The sequence below is a fragment of the Salminus brasiliensis genome, chromosome 15 (assembly GCF_030463535.1).
Source record: "Salminus brasiliensis chromosome 15, fSalBra1.hap2, whole genome shotgun sequence".
Classification (NCBI taxonomy): Eukaryota; Metazoa; Chordata; class Actinopteri; order Characiformes; family Bryconidae; genus Salminus; species Salminus brasiliensis.
Window position 1 is genome coordinate 31,593,884 of NC_132892.1, and position 14,178 is coordinate 31,608,061.

Consider the following 14,178-nt stretch of genomic DNA (forward strand, 5'->3'; position numbering starts at 1 on the left):
GATCTGGACTGATGTACAAACAGCAGCTATGCTTTCATTCTAGTATAAAGTCTGATGTTAAACACAGCAGTAACACTTACATCACACTCCACTTGTGTTGGGTTAATATGATGACTGTAGACGTAGAAGCTTTCACGATTGAGATGCTTTCTAGAAGTAGAAGCTTTCACGATTGAGATGCTTTCTAGAAGTAGAAGCTTTCACGATTGAGATGCTTTCTAGAAGTAGAAGCGTTTACGACTGAGATGCTTTCTAGAAGTAGAAGCGTTTACGACTGAGATGCTTTCTAGAAGTAGAAGCTTTCATGATTGAGATGCTTTCTAGATGTAGAAGCTTTCATGATTAAGATGCTTTCTAGACGTAGAAGCTGTCATGATTGAGATGCTTTCTAGACATAGAAGCTTTCACGATTGAGATATTTTCTAAACGTAGAAGTGTTTACGACTGAGATGCTTTCTAGAAGTAGAAGCGTTTACGACTGAGATGCTTTCTAGAAGTAGAAGCGTTTACGACTGAGATGCTTTCTAGAAGTAGAAGCTTTCATGATTGAGATGCTTTCTAGATGTAGAAGCTTTCATGATTAAGATGCTTTCTAGACGTAGAAGCTTTCATGATTGAGATGCTTTCTAGACATAGAAGCTTTCACGATTGAGATGCTTTCTAAACTTAGAAGCATTTACGACTGAGATGCTTTCTAGAAGTAGAAGCTTTCATGATTGAGATGCTTTCTAGACATAGAAGCTTTCACGACAGAGATGCTTTCTAGAAGTAGAAGCTTTCAGGATTGAGATGCTTTCTAGACGTAGAAGCTTTCACTATTGAGATGCTTTCTAGAGCTAGAAGCTTTCATGATTTAGATGCTTTCTAGAAGAAGAAGCTTTCGCGATTGAGATGCTTTCTAGACGTAGAAGCTTTCACATGGTGTGCATGAATGTAAGAGCTGGGTTAATCAGGATGGAGATCTGGGCTGATGTATGATGGATGTATGATCATTTATGGTTTCATTCTACTATAAAACACAGCAGTACCACTTACACCAGATTAGATTGGTAAATTACATTTAACTTGTCCTCCTCTGAACCATTCTCTTCCTTAGGGGGTGTGTCCTGATTGTCAATAGAAAGCTGCATTAATCAGAGATGATAATATTGTCCCATTTTAGCAGGTATTAGCATTGAACACATATATTTTCAGTTTTACTACGTTGTGAGTGAAGATGAGGATCAGGAAGCAGAACAGAGCTCCAGAAACACAAAGCAGAATCAACACGGATAAGTAAAGCATAATGCAGTAGATAGGAAAGGCAAATTGTCTGAATAATTACTAGATTGAAATCATTTCTAGATGGAGATGGAGAAAATTACAAGATGGAGATGAGTTCTAGATGGAGATGATTTCTGGATAAAGATGGTTTCTAGATGGAGATGATTTCTAGATGTTCTCTTGATTGAGAAGCTTTCTAAACCCTATTGTGTGTGTGTGTGTGTGTGTGTGTGTGTGTGTGTATGTGTGTTTGTTACCTCATCGTGCAGTTGCTTGAGTTCTCTGTTGTTACTGGTGGGAGGTTTTGTGTCCCCTGTTGTCATCTGATTAGTGCCAGCTAGACTGTCCATAACTACAGGGGAACACACACAGCTGGTTTAGAGGAAAAAGACTGATGAAAGAGGAGCAAGAGATCTGTCATCTGCATCACCTCCCAGAGAAAGAAAGAGACAAAAGGAGAATTTGTGTGAATTAACCCATGGACCATATAATTGTCCACTAACAAAAGAGTAAAGAGTAAAAACTCCAACATGAGGGACTGAAGTCCAGTTCCTGATGTTACAGTGAGAGCAGATCTTCTAGTTTGTGCATTAGCTGCCACCAGCCAATGAAACCTTTCTGTTATTTTCAGGACTGACCAGTAGGGGGTGTTGGTGTCTCCGCTCCATAACCTCCTGAGTCCAGTGTCTGAGAGAGAGACAGAGAGAGGGAGACAGTTAGTACTTTAGTATATTTTAGCAGTGTACAGATTATAATGAATATCTGACATGCAAATCTATATAAACATCTAATGATATTTGACTCATTAAACTCACTATAATAATGTGGTGTGTGTACATGTGTGTGAGAGAGAGGGCTGGTTTAAACAGGAAGGAGATCTGGACTGATGTACAAACAGCAGCTATGCTTTCATTCTACTATAAAGTCTGATGTTAAACACAGCAGTAACACTTACATCACACTCCACTTGTGTTGGGTTAATATGATAACTGTAGACGTAGAAGCTTTCACGATTGAGATGCTTTCTAGAAGTAGAAGTGTTTACGACTGAGATGCTTTCTAGAAGTAGAAGCTTTCATGATTAAGATGCTTTCTGGACGTAGAAGCTTTCACGACTGAGATGCTTTCTAAACGTAGAAGCGTTTACGACTGAGATGCTTTCTAGAAGTAGAAGCTTTCAGGATTGAGATGCTTTCTAGACATTGAAGCTTTCGCGATTGAGATGCTTTCTAGAAGTAGAAGCTTTCGCGATTGAGATGCTTTCTAGACATAGAAGCTTTCGCGATTGAAATGCTTCCTAGAAGTAGAAGCTTTCACGATTGAGATGCTTTCTAGAAGTAGAAGCTTTCGCAATTGAGATGCTTTCTAGACATAGAAGCTTTCGCGATTGAAATGCTTCCTAGAAGTAGAAGCTTTCACGATTGAGATGCTTTCTAGAAGTAGAAGCTTTCAGGATTGAGATGCTTTCTAGAAGTAGAAGCTTTCGCGATTGAGATGCTTTCTAGACATAGAAGCTTTCGCGATTGAAATGCTTCCTAGAAGTAGAAGCTTTCACGATTGAGATGCTTTCTAGAAGTAGAAGCTTTCAGGATTGAGATGCTTTCTAGAAGTAGAAGCTTTCGCGATTGAGATGCTTTCTAGACATAGAAGCTTTCGCGATTGAAATGCTTCCTAGAAGTAGAAGCTTTCACGATTGAGATGCTTTCTAGAAGTAGAAGCTTTCGCGATTGAGATGCTTTCTAGAAGTAGAAGCTTTCACGATTGAGATGCTTTCTAGAAGTAGAAGCTTTCACGATTGAGATGCTTTCTAGAAGTAGAAGCTTTCGCGATTGAGATGCTTTCTAGAAGTAGAAGCTTTCACAATTGAGATGCTTTCTAGAAGTAGAAGCTTTCGTGATTGAGATGCTTTCTAGAAGTAGAAGCTTTCACGATTGAGATGCTTTCTAGAAGTAGAAGCTTTCGCGATTGAGATGCTTTCTAGAAGTAGAAGCTTTCACATGGTGTGCATGAATGTAAGAGCTGGGTTAATCAGGATGGAGATCTGGGCTGATGTATGATGGATGTATGATCATTTATGGTTTCATTCTACTATAAAACACAGCAGTACCACTTACACCAGATTAGATTGGTAAATTACCTTTAACTTGTTCTCCTCTGAACCATTCTCTTCCTTAGGGGGTGTGTCCTGATTGTCAATAGAAAGCTGCATTAATAAGAGATGGTAATATTGTCCCATTTTAGCAGGTATTAGCATTGAACACATATATTTTCAGTTTTGCTACGTTGTGAGTGAAGATGAGGATCAGGAAGCAGAACAGAGCTCCAGAAACACAAAGCAGGATCAACACGGATAAGTAAAGCATAATGCAGTAGATAGGAAAGGCAAATTGTCTGAATAATTACTAGATTGAAATCATTTCTAGATGGAGATGGAGAAAATGACAAGATGGAGATGAGTTCTAGATGGAGATGATTTCTGGATAAAGATGGTTTCTAGATGGAGATGATTTCTAGATGTTCTCTTGATTGAGAAGCTTTGTAAACCCTATTGTGTGTGTGTGTGTGTGTGTGTGTATGTGTGTGTGTTACCTCATCGTGCAGTTGCTTGAGTTCTCTGTTGTTACTGGTGGGAGGTTTTGTGTCCCCTGTTGTCATCTGATTAGTGCCAGCTAGACTGTCCATAACTACAGGGGAACACACACAGATGGTTTAGAGGAAAAAGACTGATGAAAGAGGAGCAAGAGATCTGTCATCTGCATCACCTCCCAGAGAACGAAAGAGACTAAAGGAGAATTTGTGTGAATTAACCCATGGACCATATAATTGTCCACTAACAAAAGAGTAAAGAGTAAAAACTCCAACATGAGGGACTGAAGTCCAGTTCCTGATGTTACAGTGAGAGCAGATCTTCTAGTTTGTGCATTAGCTGCCACCAGCCAATGAAACCTTTCTGTTATTTTCAGGACTGACCAGTAGGGGGTGTTGGTGTCTCCGCTCCAGAACCTCCTGAGTCCAGTGTCTGAGAGAGAGACAGAGAGAGGGAGACAGTTAGTACTTTAGCATATTTTAGCAGTGTACAGATTATAATGAATATCTGACATGCAAATCTATATAAACATCTAATGATATTTGACTCATTAAACTCACTATAATAATGTGGTGTGTGTACATGTGTGTGAGAGAGAGACGGCTGGTTTAAACAGGAAGGAGATCTGGACTGATGTACAAACAGCAGCTATGCTTTCATTCTACTATAAAGTCTGATGTTAAACACAGCAGTAACACTTACATCACACTCCACTTGTGTTGGGTTAATATGATAACTGTAGACGTAGAAGCTTTCACGATTGAGATGCTTTCTAGAAGTAGAAGTGTTTACGACTGAGATGCTTTCTAGAAGTAGAAGCTTTCATGATTAAGATGCTTTCTGGACGTAGAAGCTTTCACGACTGAGATGCTTTCTAAACGTAGAAGCGTTTACGACTGAGATGCTTTCTAGAAGTAGAAGCTTTCACGATTGAGATGCTTTCTAGAAGTAGAAGCTTTCAGGATTGAGATGCTTTCTAGAATTAGAAGCTTTCACGATTGAGATGCTTTCTAGAAATAGAAGCTTTCAGGATTGAGATGCTTTGTAGAATTAGAAGCTTTCATGATTGAGATGCTTTCTAGAAGTAGAAGCTTTCAGGATTGAGATGCTTTCTAGAAGTAGAAGCTTTCACGATTGAGATGCTTTCTAGAAGTAGAAGCTTTCACGATTGAGATGCTTTCTAGAATTAGAAGCTTTCACGATTGAGATGCTTTCTAGAAGTAGAAGCTTTCACGATTGAGATGCTTTCTAGAAGTAGAAGCTTTCGCGATTGAGATGCTTTCTAGAAGTAGAAGCTTTCACGATTGAGATGCTTTCTAGAAGTAGAAGCTTTCGCGATTGAGATGCTTTCTAGAAGTAGAAGCTTTCACATGATGTGCATGAATGTAAGAGCTGGGTTAATCAGGATGGAGATCTGGGCTGATGTATGATGGATGTATGATCATTTATGGTTTCATTCTACTATAAAACACAGCAGTACCACTTACACCAGATTAGATTGGTAAATTACCTTTAACTTGTTCTCTTCTGAACCATTCTCTTCCTTAGGGGGTGTGTCCTGATTGTCAATAGAAAGCTGCATTAATAAGAGATGATAATATTGTCCCATTTTAGCAGGTATTAGCATTGAACACATATATTTTCAGTTTTGCTACGTTGTGAGTGAAGATGAGGATCAGGAAGCAGAACAGAGCTCCAGAAACACAAAGCAGAATCAACACGGATAAGTAAAGCATAATGCAGTAGATCGGAAAGGCAAATTGTCTGAATAATTACTAGATTGAAATCATTTCTAGATGGAGATGGAGAAAATTACAAGATGGAGATGAGTTCTAGATGGAGATGATTTCTGGATAAAGATGGTTTCTAGATGGAGATGATTTCTAGATGTTCTCTTGATTGAGAAGCTTTCTAAACCCTATTGTGTGTGTGTGTGTGTGTGTGTGTGTGTGTGTGTGTGTGTGTGTATGTGTGTGTGTTACCTCATCGTGCAGTTGCTTGAGTTCTCTGTTGTTACTGGTGGGAGGTTTTGTGTCCCCTGTTGTCATCTGATTAGTGCCAGCTAGACTGTCCATAACTACAAGGGAACACACACAGCTGGTTTAGAGGAAAAAGACTGATGAAAGAGGAGCAAGAGATCTGTCATCTGCATCACCTCCCAGAGAACGAAAGAGACTAAAGGAGAATTTGTGTGAATTAACCCATGGACCATATAATTGTCCACTAACAAAAGAGTAAAGAGTAAAAACTCCAACATGAGGGACTGAAGTCCAGTTCCTGATGTTACAGTGAGAGCAGATCTTCTAGTTTGTGCATTAGCTGCCACCAGCCAATGAAACCTTTCTGTTATTTTCAGGACTGACCAGTAGGGGGTGTTGGTGTCTCCGCTCCAGAACCTCCTGAGTCCAGTGTCTGAGAGAGAGACAGAGAGAGGGAGACAGTTAGTACTTTAGCATATTTTAGCAGTGTACAGATTATAATGAATATCTGACATGCAAATCTATATAAACATCTAATGATATTTGACTCATTAAACTCACTATAATAATGTGGTGTGTGTACATGTGTGTGAGAGAGAGACGGCTGGTTTAAACAGGAAGGAGATCTGGACTGATGTACAAACAGCAGCTATGCTTTCATTCTACTATAAAGTCTGATGTTAAACACAGCAGTAACACTTACATCACACTCCACTTGTGTTGGGTTAATATGATAACTGTAGACGTAGAAGCTTTCACGATTGAGATGCTTTCTAGAAGTAGAAGTGTTTACGACTGAGATGCTTTCTAGAAGTAGAAGCTTTCATGATTAAGATGCTTTCTGGACGTAGAAGCTTTCACGACTGAGATGCTTTCTAAACGTAGAAGCGTTTACGACTGAGATGCTTTCTAGAAGTAGAAGCTTTCACGATTGAGATGCTTTCTAAACATTGAAGCTTTCATGATTGAGATGCTTTCTAGACGTAGAAGCTTTCATGATTGAGATGATTTCTAAACTTAGAAGCTTTCAGGATTGAGATGCTTTCTAGACATAGAAGCTTTCATGATTGAGATGCTTTCTAGACATAGAAGCGTTTCCGACTGAGATGCTTTCTAAACGTAGAAGCTTTCAGGATTGAGATGCTTTCTAGACGTAGAAGCTTTCGCGATTGAGATGCTTTCTAGAAGTAGAAGCTTTCAGGATTGAGATGCTTTCTAGAAGTAGAAGCTTTCGCGATTGAGATGCTTCCTAGAAGTAGAAGCTTTCACGATTGAGATGCTTTCTAGAAGTAGAAGCTTTCGCGATTGAGATGCTTCCTAGAAGTAGAAGCTTTCGCGATTGAGATGCTTTCTAGAAGTAGAAGCTTTCACGATTGAGATGCTTTCTAAAAGTAGAAGCTTTCACGATTGAGATGCTTTCTAGAAGTAGAAGCTTTCGCGATTGAGATGCTTTCTAGAAGTAGACGCTTTCACGATTGAGATGCTTTCTAGAAGTAGAAGCTTTCGTGATTGAGATGCTTTCTAGAAGTAGAAGCTTTCACGATTGAGATGCTTTCTAGAAGTAGAAGCTTTCGCGATTGAGATGCTTTCTAGAAGTAGAAGCTTTCACATGGTGTGCATGAATGTAAGAGCTGGGTTAATCAGGATGGAGATCTGGGCTGATGTATGATGGATTTATGATCATTTATGGTTTCATTCTACTATAAAACACAGCAGTACCACTTACACCAGATTAGATTGGTAAATTACCTTTAACTTGTTCTCCTCTGAACCATTCTCTTCCTTAGGGGGTGTGTCCTGATTGTCAATAGAAAGCTGCATTAATAAGAGATGATAATATTGTCCCATTTTAGCAGGTATTAGCATTGAACACATATATTTTCAGTTTTGCTACGTTGTGAGTGAAGATGAGGATCAGGAAGCAGAACAGAGCTCCAGAAACACAAAGCAGAATCAACACGGATAAGTAAAGCATAATGCAGTAGATAGGAAAGGCAAATTGTCTGAATAATTACTAGATTGAAATCATTTCTAGATGGAGATGGAGAAAATGACAAGATGGAGATGAGTTCTAGATGGAGATGATTTCTAGATGTTCTCTTGATTGAGAAGCTTTCTAAACCCTATTGTGTGTGTGCGTGTGTGTGTGTGTGTGTGTGTGTGTGTATGTGTGTTTGTTACCTCATCGTGCAGTTGCTTGAGTTCTCTGTTGTTACTGGTGGGAGGTTTTGTGTCCCCTGTTGTCATCTGATTAGTGCCAGCTAGACTGTCCATAACTACAGGGGAACACACACAGCTGGTTTAGAGGAAAAAGACTGATGAAAGAGGAGCAAGAGATCTGTCATCTGCATCACCTCCCAGAGAAAGAAAGAGACTAAAGGAGAATTTGTGTGAATTAACCCATGGACCATATAATTGTCCACTAACAAAAGAGTAAAGAGTAAAAACTCCAACATGAGGGACTGAAGTCCAGTTCCTGATGTTACAGTGAGAGCAGATCTTCTAGTTTGTGCATTAGCTGCCACCAGCCAATGAAACCTTTCTGTTATTTTCAGGACTGACCAGTAGGGGGTGTTGGTGTCTCCGCTCCAGAACCTCCTGAGTCCAGTGTCTGAGAGAGAGACAGAGAGAGGGAGACAGTTAGTACTTTAGTATATTTTAGCAGTGTACAGATTATAATGAATATCTGACATGCAAATCTATATAAACATCTAATGATATTTGACTCAATAAACTCACTATAATAATGTGGTGTGTGTACATGTGTGTGAGAGAGAGACGGCTGGTTTAAACAGGAAGGAGATCTGGACTGATGTACAAACAGCAGCTATGCTTTCATTCTACTATAAAGTCTGATGTTAAACACAGCAGTAACACTTACATCACACTCCACTTGTGTTGGGTTAATATGATAACTGTAGACGTAGAAGCTTTCACGATTGAGATGCTTTCTAGAAGTAGAAGCTTTCATGATTAAGATGCTTTCTGGACGTAGAAGCTTTCACGACTGAGATGCTTTCTAAACGTAGAAGCGTTTACGACTGAGATGCTTTCTAGAAGTAGAAGCTTTCAGGATTGAGATGCTTTCTAGACATTGAAGCTTTCGCGATTGAGATGCTTTCTAGAAGTAGAAGCTTTCAGGATTGAGATGCTTTCTAGAAGTAGAAGCTTTCGCGATTGAGATGCTTTCTAGACGTAGAAGCTTTCACGATTGAGATGCTTTCTAGAAGTAGAAGCTTTCGCGATTGAGATGCTTCCTAGAAGTAGAAGCTTTCACGATTGAGATGCTTTCTAGAAGTAGAAGCTTTCGCGATTGAGATGCTTTCTAGAAGTAGAAGCTTTCACGATTGAGATGCTTTCTAAAAGTAGAAGCTTTCACGATTGAGATGCTTTCTAGAAGTAGAAGCTTTCGCGATTGAGATGCTTTCTAGAAGTAGACGCTTTCACGATTGAGATGCTTTCTAGAAGTAGAAGCTTTCGTGATTGAGATGCTTTCTAGAAGTAGAAGCTTTCACGATTGAGATGCTTTCTAGAAGTAGAAGCTTTCGCGATTGAGATGCTTTCTAGAAGTAGAAGCTTTCACATGGTGTGCATGAATGTAAGAGCTGGGTTAATCAGGATGGAGATCTGGGCTGATGTATGATGGATGTATGATCATTTATGGTTTCATTCTACTATAAAACACAGCAGTACCACTTACACCAGATTAGATTGGTAAATTACCTTTAACTTGTTCTCCTCTGAACCATTCTCTTCCTTAGGGGGTGTGTCCTGATTGTCAATAGAAAGCTGCATTAATAAGAGATGATAATATTGTCCCATTTTAGCAGGTATTAGCATTGAACACATATATTTTCAGTTTTGCTACGTTGTGAGTGAAGATGAGGATCAGGAAGCAGAACAGAGCTCCAGAAACACAAAGCAGAATCAACACGGATAAGTAAAGCATAATGCAGTAGATAGGAAAGGCAAATTGTCTGAATAATTACTAGATTGAAATCATTTCTAGATGGAGATGGAGAAAATTACAAGATGGAGATGAGTTCTAGATGGAGATGATTTCTGGATAAAGATGGTTTCTAGATGGAGATGATTTCTAGATGTTCTCTTGATTGAGAAGCTTTCTAAACCCTATTGTGTGTGTGTGTGTGTGTGTGTGTGTGTATGTGTGTGTGTTACCTCATCGTGCAGTTGCTTGAGTTCTCTGTTGTTACTGGTGGGAGGTTTTGTGTCCCCTGTTGTCATCTGATTAGTGCCAGCTAGACTGTCCATAACTACAAGGGAACACACACAGCTGGTTTAGAGGAAAAAGACTGATGAAAGAGGAGCAAGAGATCTGTCATCTGCATCACCTCCCAGAGAACGAAAGAGACTAAAGGAGAATTTGTGTGAATTAACCCATGGACCATATAATTGTCCACTAACAAAAGAGTAAAGAGTAAAAACTCCAACATGAGGGACTGAAGTCCAGTTCCTGATGTTACAGTGAGAGCAGATCTTCTAGTTTGTGCATTAGCTGCCACCAGCCAATGAAACCTTTCTGTTATTTTCAGGACTGACCAGTAGGGGGTGTTGGTGTCTCCGCTCCAGAACCTCCTGAGTCCAGTGTCTGAGAGAGAGACAGAGAGAGGGAGACAGTTAGTACTTTAGCATATTTTAGCAGTGTACAGATTATAATGAATATCTGACATGCAAATCTATATAAACATCTAATGATATTTGACTCATTAAACTCACTATAATAATGTGGTGTGTGTACATGTGTGTGAGAGAGAGACGGCTGGTTTAAACAGGAAGGAGATCTGGACTGATGTACAAACAGCAGCTATGCTTTCATTCTACTATAAAGTCTGATGTTAAACACAGCAGTAACACTTACATCACACTCCACTTGTGTTGGGTTAATATGATAACTGTAGACGTAGAAGCTTTCACGATTGAGATGCTTTCTAGAAGTAGAAGTGTTTACGACTGAGATGCTTTCTAGAAGTAGAAGCTTTCATGATTAAGATGCTTTCTGGACGTAGAAGCTTTCACGACTGAGATGCTTTCTAAACGTAGAAGCGTTTACGACTGAGATGCTTTCTAGAAGTAGAAGCTTTCAGGATTGAGATGCTTTCTAAACATTGAAGCTTTCATGATTGAGATGCTTTCTAGACGTAGAAGCTTTCATGATAGAGATGATTTCTAAACTTAGAAGCTTTCAGGATTGAGATGCTTTCTAGACATAGAAGCTTTCATGATTGAGATGCTTTCTAGACGTAGAAGCGTTTCCGACTGAGATGCTTTCTAAACGTAGAAGCTTTCAGGATTGAGATGCTTTCTAGACGTAGAAGCTTTCGCGATTGAGATGCTTTCTAGAAGTAGAAGCTTTCAGGATTGAGATGCTTTCTAGAAGTAGAAGCTTTCGCGATTGAGATGCTTCCTAGAAGTAGAAGCTTTCACGATTGAGATGCTTTCTAGAAGTAGAAGCTTTCGCGATTGAGATGCTTCCTAGAAGTAGAAGCTTTCACGATTGAGATGCTTTCTAGAAGTAGAAGCTTTCGCGATTGAGATGCTTTCTAGAAGTAGAAGCTTTCACGATTGAGATGCTTTCTAAAAGTAGAAGCTTTCACGATTGAGATGCTTTCTAGAAGTAGAAGCTTTCACGATTGAGATGCTTTCTAGAAGTAGAAGCTTTCGCGATTGAGATGCTTTCTAGAAGTAGAAGCTTTCACGATTGAGATGCTTTCTAGAAGTAGAAGCTTTCGCGATTGAGATGCTTTCTAGAAGTAGAAGCTTTCACGATTGAGATGCTTTCTAGAAGTAGAAGCTTTCACATGGTGTGCATGAATGTAAGAGCTGGGTTAATCAGGATGGAGATCTGGGCTGATGTATGATGGATGTATGATCATTTATGGTTTCATTCTACTATAAAACACAGCAGTACCACTTACACCAGATTAGATTGGTAAATTACCTTTAACTTGTTCTCCTCTGAACCATTCTCTTCCTTAGGGGGTGTGTCCTGATTGTCAATAGAAAGCTGCATTAATAAGAGATGATAATATTGTCCCATTTTAGCAGGTATTAGCATTGAACACATATATTTTCAGTTTTGCTACGTTGTGAGTGAAGATGAGGATCAGGAAGCAGAACAGAGCTCCAGAAACACAAAGCAGAATCAACACGGATAAGTAAAGCATAATGCAGTAGATAGGAAAGGCAAATTGTCTGAATAATTACTAGATTGAAATCATTTCTAGATGGAGATGGAGAAAATGACAAGATGGAGATGAGTTCTAGATGGAGATGATTTCTGGATAAAGATGGTTTCTAGATGGAGATGATTTCTAGATGTTCTCTTGATTGAGAAGCTTTCTAAACCCTATTGTGTGTGTGCGTGTGTGTGTGTGTGTGTGTGTGTGTGTATGTGTGTTTGTTACCTCATCGTGCAGTTGCTTGAGTTCTCTGTTGTTACTGGTGGGAGGTTTTGTGTCCCCTGTTGTCATCTGATTAGTGCCAGCTAGACTGTCCATAACTACAGGGGAACACACACAGCTGGTTTAGAGGAAAAAGACTGATGAAAGAGGAGCAAGAGATCTGTCATCTGCATCACCTCCCAGAGAAAGAAAGAGACTAAAGGAGAATTTGTGTGAATTAACCCACGGACCATATAATTGTCCACTAACAAAAGAGTAAAGAGTAAAAACTCCAACATGAGGGACTGAAGTCCAGTTCCTGATGTTACAGTGAGAGCAGATCTTCTAGTTTGTGCATTAGCTGCCACCAGCCAATGAAACCTTTCTGTTATTTTCAGGACTGACCAGTAGGGGGTGTTGGTGTCTCCGCTCCAGAACCTCCTGAGTCCAGTGTCTGAGAGAGAGACAGAGAGAGGGAGACAGTTAGTACTTTAGTATATTTTAGCAGTGTACAGATTATAATGAATATCTGACATGCAAATCTATATAAACATCTAATGATATTTGACTCATTAAACTCACTATAATAATGTGGTGTGTGTACATGTGTGTGAGAGAGAGGGCTGGTTTAAACAGGAAGGAGATCTGGACTGATGTACAAACAGCAGCTATGCTTTCATTCTACTATAAAGTCTGATGTTAAACACAGCAGTAACACTTACATCACACTCCACTTGTGTTGGGTTAATATGATAACTGTAGACGTAGAAGCTTTCACGATTGAGATGCTTTCTAGAAGTAGAAGTGTTTACGACTGAGATGCTTTCTAGAAGTAGAAGCTTTCATGATTAAGATGCTTTCTGGACGTAGAAGCTTTCACGACTGAGATGCTTTCTAAACGTAGAAGCGTTTACGACTGAGATGCTTTCTAGAAGTAGAAGCTTTCAGGATTGAGATGCTTTCTAGACATTGAAGCTTTCGCGATTGAGATGCTTTCTAGAAGTAGAAGCTTTCGCGATTGAGATGCTTTCTAGAAGTAGAAGCTTTCAGGATTGAGATGCTTTCTAGAAGTAGAAGCTTTCGCGATTGAGATGCTTTCTAGACATAGAAGCTTTCGCGATTGAAATGCTTCCTAGAAGTAGAAGCTTTCACGATTGAGATGCTTTCTAGAAGTAGAAGCTTTCGCGATTGAGATGCTTTCTAGAAGTAGAAGCTTTCACGATTGAGATGCTTTCTAGAAGTAGACGCTTTCGCGATTGAGATGCTTTCTAGACATAGAAGCTTTCGCGATTGAAATGCTTCCTAGAAGTAGAAGCTTTCACGATTGAGATGCTTTCTAGAAGTAGAAGCTTTCGCGATTGAGATGCTTTCTAGAAGTAGAAGCTTTCACGATTGAGATGCTTTCTAGAAGTAGAAGCTTTCACGATTGAGATGCTTTCTAGAAGTAGAAGCTTTCGCGATTGAGATGCTTTCTAGAAGTAGAAGCTTTCACAATTGAGATGCTTTCTAGAAGTAGAAGCTTTCGTGATTGAGATGCTTTCTAGAAGTAGAAGCTTTCACGATTGAGATGCTTTCTAGAAGTAGAAGCTTTCGCGATTGAGATGCTTTCTAGAAGTAGAAGCTTTCACATGGTGTGCATGAATGTAAGAGCTGGGTTAATCAGGATGGAGATCTGGGCTGATGTATGATGGATGTATGATCATTTATGGTTTCATTCTACTATAAAACACAGCAGTACCACTTACACCAGATTAGATTGGTAAATTACCTTTAACTTGTTCTCCTCTGAACCATTCTCTTCCTTAGGGGGTGTGTCCTGATTGTCAATAGAAAGCTGCATTAATAAGAGATGATAATATTGTCCCATTTTAGCAGGTATTAGCATTGAACACATATATTTTCAGTTTTGCTACGTTGTGAGTGAAGATGAGGATCAGGAAGCAGAACA